Below are 9167 nucleotides of genomic sequence, written 5' to 3'. Positions count from 1 at the left end.
CCTCTAACATCTCTCTCAGTCTTACTTTTCTATGATTTTCTATAACCTTATGGAGAGATTCTTTGAAGAGCTTTATATTTATGTGGGCTAAAAAGATAATTATTTTTAATGAGAGCCATGATTCTAGTTTCACTGTGCAACTTCAAGGGTGCTGTATAATGCTAAGTATATTATTCAGGTCCTGTGGAGCTTTTCCAAGTTAAAAAATACTGCAACCATTCCCTGTCTGAAGTTCTATCTGAATGGCAGTATTGAGTTATTAATGACATTGACAGCTTTTTCACCCTTTTCTCTTGCTACTTAAAAAAAAAAAAAAAAAAAGTCGGGTCCTCCTTCTTATTTGTATTGTTGATTTTTCACTGTGTCTTCAGTGTACTTAGAAAAAACCCTAATGTTTCTACATATTTGCACAGGTAGGGAGTTTGACCTTTCATGGCGATTTTGCCTTAATTAAAATCATCAGAAACAACTGAAGTTTGCTCCTTTTCAAAGTAATTGGATTAATGCAAACATTTTCAGTGCCTACTTCAAACTAGTATAAATGGTCTGACATTAAATGAGGTTAAAAAGTCCCCTATAAACTACCACTACTGTTATTCAATTTAATTAAGATAGAACAGCAGGCAGTTTAAATGGGAAAGTGTTGCACAAAAATGGCAGCACAGAAAAATTACTCTGGTGGTGTCATTAAAGCTAATTGGAAGCAAGGGTTTCTAAGTGACAATGTAATTAACAGGCTAATGAATACCATATAAAGATTGTTATTAACAATGAAATCTGCAAACATACATGAAAAACTAGTTAGGGATATTACAGCATTGGAGATATTACAAGGTAAAACTCTACGAAGAAATTATACAGCACTTTATCTGATACAGTGCTCCAGCCACATAGCAGTAATTAAACCTTTTGCCCTCTTACCCTCCTCTTCTATCAAATTAATTGATAATTATCACAGATTAACTATAAAATGTATGCTTCGAGAAATTCTGCCATTCTAAAATTCTGCATAGAGCTCACCAAAGTAACATTATTTGATAAGGCAATGATCAAAGTTGGGGGAAGGCCAATGATTGCATGCAGCCTATGCCCTGCAGTTAAAAGTAAGCCCCCTTCGGGATTCGCTGCTAAACAAATACTCCACACAGTTGAACAATAAGGGTTCTGCTAAATTAGGCTAATGTAGTTTTAGGCATAAATGAAATTATTTCCACTTTTAATAGGAGTATTTGGGCTGGCTACTCTTCCATGAACCCTTGCAAAACAGCAGATGGAACAGTGCAGGCTCAGAGGTAGGAGATTGTCCTTTGCATGGCAGTTTGTCACCATTTCAGTGCTTGAAGTGAAACTTCAAGGACAGGGCAGGAAGGATGAGAGTTCTCAGTGAGGGTGAGACCATAATGAACAACATAAAAGGTGATAAAATGAGTGAATTACAGAAGAGCCTGATGGTGGTTTACCATTTCTTACTCCAGAAGAGCTTGGATGTGTTCACAGTGACTGTAAGGAACCTAGTATTCCTGCTGGCTTGGGATAGTCTTACCAGAAGATACCACAGTTGAACAAATACTATATATAACATGCCCTTCCCACTGGGCATAGTTTGTGTTTCATTCTAATGCTGAAGAATGTGTCACCATTTTTTGAGCATGAAAACCACATTTGCAAGTTTTGACTTAGGCAAGTAACAAGAAGTTCCACTTGTCCTGAGTCTAATTGTTAATAACTGATATTATTACTTTTAGTGGCTCTAGAAAGCAGCATTTTGATTTATAGGCTTTTCAGTAATGCAAAAATAATTGGTTAATAAGACAGTAATTAGGTATATTTGTGACAGATCTTTGCTTCTAGTTGGTTTCTGCAACATTGTTATTTTACATGCATTTTACAACACGCTCTTAGCAAGATGGGTTTGTCTTCTGTCAAACTTGTTAACATGAAGGACTGAGTAAAAAGACATGTCTTTCAGAAAAGGCAGACAAATATAATCTCAAAGGGCCTAGTATATTCAAATAAGTTAATGATATTTTTCCCAGAGGCTGCAAATGGACAGACATACAGGCCTGAAAGAAATATAAAGTATGCCACAGAACAACCAGAATTGCTGGATTTGGATTATGGAGGCAACATACGCGATAATTGCAGGATTTTATAAGAAATCTGAGAGGGAAAATGTGAAGTGCTGATTAAAAACTTTAGACCAGAATTTTAAAGAAAGATTTTACTTTAGAAAATACTAGATGAGAAAATATGATACAGGAGTAAGGGTGTGATTACAAAAAGGAAGGAAGAAAATAATAAGCACTTTACTGTAATTGAACTGGACTGATTTTCTTAGAAGACCTTGCAAAGAATTCCAGCTTGTAAGCATCTTTACAGGGCAGAAAGGTTAAACGTTCATCAAGAAAAAGAATTTTGAGTAGTCAGATCTGAAGATACAGACTTCTAAGCTAGAACATAAAACAGTATCATAAACAACAGGCAAACTATTGAATATACACACAAAAATTATGCAATTTCCTCTGCCTCTACAAATAAGCATTTCTGGATAAACATATATTTCACCCTTAATTGGTCCATCTAAACAAACAGAAGTGTACTGAACAAATTATCAAAACATATCTTCAACCCAAATATATTTAGTGAAAAACAAGAAAACCAAAATCATCTAGGAGAGACAGCAAGAGAAACAAATACAGTGACAATTTGTAGTAAAAGATGGTTTAAATAAACCCAAGGTTTCTCTCATATCTCTTGACTCAAAAACTCATATTCAAGATTCTTTCCTTCACAGTAATCATTGTGACCCAAAGAAAATCTTTCAGCAACTACTCTTTTGCCAAGCTTGAAAACATTGACATCCTTTAAATAAAAAACTCTTTATGTAATCCTTGCTTCACAATATTTGGTGGAGCCAGTAAGCTCAGAGCCATACTCAGTTATGTGGACAGAACACAAGTCTTAAAATATCAACAAAACTGATCATATTGAACCCTGAAAGAGACTGCATCTTGCACAACAAGAATTAGATTGTTTCAGCTGTTCCCAAAATGACACCATAACAAACGATGAAAATTTTTGGCTGGCAAATACATTTCTTACCTGTAACCCTTTGGAAGGGAAAGGTATATGTTTACTTTTATGTTGCCACTGAATCACTGAAGTGATCTGAGCTAAAGTTGCTTCATTCCCAAATGAAGGCAACAGAACACAGGTGTTAAAACTCTTCATTTATGCATATCACTCTAATTGATTTACCTTAGTTTTCTGAATCTCTCTGTGTGGAGAAGCCCTTATGTGGGTTAACATCAAAGTTGTTACACCACCCTCAGACTTATGTAACACACCTTTTGATTGTTGATGGAAATATTAAAAAAACATACATTCATGCTAGTGTGAAGCATGGCCTAAAGGAATCTTCCTAAAATTGTCAGCAAAATCAGGACTTTCAATTCAAACAACTATGTTTTGTGATCAAGTCTTGATGCTTCTCAAAACCAGTGGGGAAAAAATCACTACTTGTTTCAACAAATTATAAAACAAATAGTTCTCGTCTTTACCTTAGAGCAAAGCACCTGCTTAATCATGCTATTGATAGAAACAAGATATGGTTTTATTTGAAGTAATTAATCCTGTTTCTGTTCTGCTTCAGATTGCTTTAGTTGTCTGTAAGAGGCTGGCGTCTGTACAGTCCAGAAAATATATGCACACACTGTTTTTAGTTACAGCAGTTGCTGCACTTCAGTCCAGCTAGCTTTCTGGCAGACAAGACACTTTTCAGCAAATTTATGGTTACATAGGGTTATAAGCATTATATCACATATTCACAGGCACAGAGTGGCCCCACTTCCCAAATCACAGTATGTCCCAATACTGTTGGCAATGTTCACCTTGGTAATGAAGACAATATGTCAAGAAATGGAGCACTTCCAGAGGGTGACTGGTGGCAACTGCATTTTGCAACTTCTTTTTCCATCTCCCTTGTGTGTGTAGAGTCCCAGGATTTTAAGCATGGTGGGAAGGGCCAAGAGGAGAAGGAAAAGGGATTATGTCTGTGTTCCCAAGCCAGAAACCTTTTCCCTAGTATATTACAACTGACACAATAGCTAGTTCTGTCTGTTGGACCCATCAGTACAATAATTACCATTTACATTTTCTTCATACTGTTGACTGGCTTGAAAAATCAGTGATAAAAAAGTATACTTCACACAACTGTTTTCCTTATTGTTCAAAACACTTTAGTTCCTGGACAATATCCTATCAGCTACATCTAGTTAATTTATGGAAAGTTCTCATGACTATGAAGCCTTGAAAAAATAAAAGCTTAAATTCTGTAGCTTAAATTTCCATTGACTGCAGAAAAAAATCCATGATGTATGGATGTAAGCTGAGCAAAACAGTGAGTTCTTCAACTACGCGCCTTTTTGGTTTAGTATTCAATAATATCCCTCATTTGACAATGGTTTCATTTACAGATATGCAAGGGAAAACTGAATTGTAAGATTTATTTAGTCAAGAAGAAGAAGCTTATAAAGGTCAGCTCATGTAAAGAAAGAGGAGACATGTTACTACATAGTTTCACAGACTACTCACTATGAATAGCATACAGTAAATAAATAGTCATTCCTAGCTTTTATATAGTACTTTCAGTTCCACATAAAATAAAGCTAGCACTTGAATTTGCAGTGCTAATTCCAAATACATAAAAGGAAATAATCTTAACAAAGTCAAGATTTGGTCACAGATTGCAAAATAACTTGATTTATGATGCAGGTCTTCTGTAGCAATTGTTAACTCATGTTTTCACTCCAAAGGTTAAGAAACTGGAGTTTCTCCATCTCCTTATCTCCTAGGGTGGGTAAGAATTGGAAAAAAAAAAAAAAAAGGATGGGAAAAATAAATAGCTATCTAAATTGCTAAAAATCTTAACCAACATCCCACCTGAAAATCCATCTCATCTGCTCACTAGGCTATCTGGCTAAGAGAAGTTGAGATACTTTTACTGAACAGGAGCTTGTCTGAAAATTTATAAACTTTAGTGAGCTATCCTGAAATATTAAATCACTGAGCTCCTCTCAATATTTACCCATTTTCAACTTGGTAAGAATCTGTTTCCATTTCCTTTCAAAATGTCCTTTTGACCTCCTTTCCTTTTTGTAGTAATGTTTATATATTTTACTAGAATGGTCTATTATTTCACAGTGTCCCACAACGAACAGAGTCAGAGGTTCTAGAAAACCAATTCAGTTGAATTTGACTTTTGGAACAGAAGTCTTTTTAAAGCTTCAAAGATAAAATCTGCATATCTGTTAACTCCCTTTGCTAATCTATGATATGGAATTGTCTGTTCTTTAAAATCAGCTCTTTCTTCTGTCCTTGTGATTCCTAGGTGTAAGGATCTCCCATAAACCCTCCTCAAGAAGTCCATGTTAATGGTTTCACCCAGAGGATCATCATCTCTAATCTTGATGTTCACACTTTAAAAGTACCTTAATCTTTCTACACAACTGTAACACAGAAGTGAGTTTTTTCCAAGTAAAAAATTATCTCAGAAAACTGACCCTTTCCTATAAATATCTATTCCATATATGCTAACTAGCATCCTATTGCTTATTTGTTGCAATGCCATGAGCTATTATAACAAGAGAGAAGGAAGTCATATAATATTTTGTTTCAGGGTGAGATGTAGCTTCCCTAGAAGTGTAAATTTCAAAATCCTCTATACTGGTAGACAATGATCATGTAGCAGGAAAACAGCAGGCTATACCAATTTATACCAGCTGATGTTTCCTTACCTGACGTGTGGTTCAAACCTGTCTTAATCTCTAAAGATCAGCAATTTGTTGGGAAGATCTGTTAATAGTGAAAGATTGCAGCAAGGAGAATTAATTATTTTTTTCAGTTCTTTTCAGATATTTTGTGGGATACTTTCTACTGTAGACATCCAAGTCATGGTTTGAAAAGTAAGTTAAGAGATATTATAAAGCTGTAAGCCATATAAGACAGTTTAGCTGCTGGAATAATAAAAATGTACTGACATTTTTTGAAGGCTTAATTAAAAAACCACCTACTGAAGTTGCAGTAGTTATCACTTAACAGCATCCAATCCACACTCAGAAAAGTATATAGACAAATATGATAAACCCAGGGGTGGCACAGCAATGTTTGAGGGACAGTGTGCTTGTGAGGTCCTTTGGTCTGCTCTCTCAGTAGAGGTAGGGGATGGAGAACCATGCAGCAGCAAAGACACAAGGGTTATTGATGTGTTAGGAACCACGGAAGCACCTGAGAACGGTCACGTAGAAATTAGGGCTCCTCCCCTCCAAACAGTGACAGGATCAGTAGCCCAGCTGAAGTGCATCTACACCAACTCACACAGCATGGGCAACAAACAGGAGGAGCTGGAAGCTGTTGTGCAGCAGGAAAACTGTGGCATAGTGGCCATCATGGAAAGATGGTGGGATGAGTTGCACAGCTGGAGCGCTGCGATGGATGGCTATCAACTCTTCAGAAGGGGTAGGCAAGGAAGGAGAGGTGGTGGGGTAGCCCTGTGTGTTAGGGAGTGTTTTGATTGTCCAGAGCTTAATGATGGTGATGAAAGGGTTGGGTGTTTATGGGTAAGAATCAAGGGGGAGTGAGAGAAGGCAGCTATCATGGTGGGAGTCTGTCATAGACCACCCAACCAGGGGGAAGAGGCAGATGAAATAATCCATAAGCAGCTGGGAAAAGTCTGATGATCACTCGCCCTTGTTCTCGTGGGGGACTTCAACTTACCAGATGTCTGCTGGAAATACAATACAGCAGAGAGGAAACTGTCTCGGGGGCTCCTGGAGTGTGTGGAAGAGAACGTACTGACACAGCTGGTGCGTGAGTCCACTAGGGAAGGCGACCCGCTGGACCTGTTGTTTGTGAACAGAGAAGGACTTGTGGGTGATGTGATGGCCGGAGGCTGTCTTGGGCATAGAGATCACGAAGTGATAGAGTTTTTGATTCTTGGAGAAGTAAGGAGGGGGTCAGCAGAACTGCTACCTTGGACTTCTGGAGGTCAGACTCTGGCCTGCTTAGTAGGCTGGTTGACAGAGTGGAGTCCTTTGGGAGGCAGTACTGAAGGGCAAAGGAGTCCAGGAAGGCTGGACGTTCTTCAAGAAGGAAATCTTAAAGGTGCAGGAGCAGGTGGTCCCCATGTGCCAAAAGATGAACTGGTGGGGAAGAAGACTGGCCTGGCTGAACAGAGAGCTTTGGCTGGAACTCAGTAAAAACAAGAGAGTTTATGACCTCTGGAAGAAGGGACAGGCAACTCAGGAAGACTATAATGATGTCATGAGGTTATGCAGGGAGAAAATTAGAAGGGCCAAAGCCCAACCAGAGCTTAATCTGCATAGTGCTGTAAAAGACAACAAAAAATGTTGCTATAAATACATTAGCAACAAAAGGAGGTCTAAGGAGACTCTCATCCTTTATTGGATGCAGGGGGAAACGTAGTGACAAAGGCTGAGGAAAAGTCCAAGTTACTTAAAGTCTTCTTTGTCTCAGTCTTTAACAGTAAGACCAGTTGTTCTTGGGGTACCCAGCCCCTTGAGCTGGGATCAGGGATGGGGAGTCGAGTGAAGCCTCCATAATGCAAGGGGAAATGGTTAGTGACCTGCTACAACACTTAGATGCACACAGGTTTATGGGGCTGATGGGATCCACCCAAGGGTGCGGAGCAAGCTGGCAGAAGGGCTCACCAAGCCACTTGCAATCATTTATCAGCAGTCCTGGCTAACTGGGAGGTCCCAGCTGACTGGAAGTTGGCAAATGTGATGTGCATCTACAAGAAGGGCCAGAAGGAGGATCCAGGGAACTATAGACCTGTCAGTCTGACCTTGGTGCCAGGGAAAGTTATGGAGCAGATCACCTTGAGCAGCATCTCCAGGACAACCAGGTGATCAGGTGCAGTCAGCACTGGTTTATGAAAGGCAGGTCCTGCTTGACTAACCTGATCTCCTCCTATGACAAGGTAACCTGCTCCGTGGATCGGGGAAAAGCTGTGGATGTTGTCTACCTAAACTTTAGTTAGGTAACTACCTAACTAAACTTTAGTTAGTTTAGTCTACCTAAACTTTAGTTAGGTTTAGGCTGAGGCCACACCTCGACTGCTATGTTCAGTTTTGGGCCCCTCACCACAAGAAAGGCATGTTCAGAGAAGGGCAAAAAAGCTGGTGAAGGGTCTAGAGAGCAAGTCCAGTGAGGAGTGGCTGAGGGACCTGGGGTTGTTTAGCCTGGAGAAAAGGAGGCTCAGGCAAGATCTTATTGCTTTCTACATCTACCTGAGAGTCGGCTGTAGTGAGGTGGGTGTCAGTCTCATCTCCTGAGTAATAAGTGATAGGACAAGAGGAAATGGCCTCAAGTTGTGCCAGAGGAGGTTTAGATTAGATGTTGGCAAGAATTTCTTCACTGAAAGCGTTATCAAGCATTGGGACAGACTGCCCAGGGAAGTGGTTGAGTCATCATGTGTAGATGTGGAACTTAGGGACATGGTTTTGTGTTAGACTTGGCAGTGTTAGGTTAATGGTTAGACTCAATGATCTTAAAGGTCTTTTCCAATCTAAATTATTCTAGTCTAGTCTCGTCTAGTCTAGTGCCTACATTTTTTTCTGATCCTCTGTTTGGGATATATTTATAAGTGAAGTATATAGTTCAGTGTCAGACAATAGTTTGCCTCTGTTTAAAATTTTTCTAGATGTATAATCTACAGTCTAGTACCAATGGACCATGTCAAGACCTAAAGCATGAACAAGTGATTGAAGACATGAAGATAAATGAAACATAGGCATTTACTTGCAACGGTTTATAGGATTAGACTTAGTCTGTCTTAAACATGCCAGTCTGTCATGTAATGTCCTACACCTTATTAAAAAATCCAGGCCCCAAATGTCCAAATATTTACATAGAAGAGTTTAATTGCTTCTGAAAGTCCAGCACAAGTATACCTAGGTCAGCATTCATGAATCAAATATGCACTCACTTAGGGCCAAACTGGGCATTCATATAATGAAATAGTTGTACTTTCCATGCCTCTGGAAGTGTTGTACAAGGGACATACTGCATTTACCACCAGCTGCAAAAGGACAAGGTTACCATAATTTTTAGATACATGTATATTTTAAAAATAATATACAACATAT

This window comes from Tyto alba, unplaced genomic scaffold (genome assembly GCF_018691265.1).
Source record: "Tyto alba isolate M040663 unplaced genomic scaffold, T.alba_DEE_v4.0 Super-Scaffold_23, whole genome shotgun sequence".
NCBI classification, from domain to species: Eukaryota; Metazoa; Chordata; class Aves; order Strigiformes; family Tytonidae; genus Tyto; species Tyto alba.
This window is presented reverse-complemented; position numbering follows the sequence as displayed.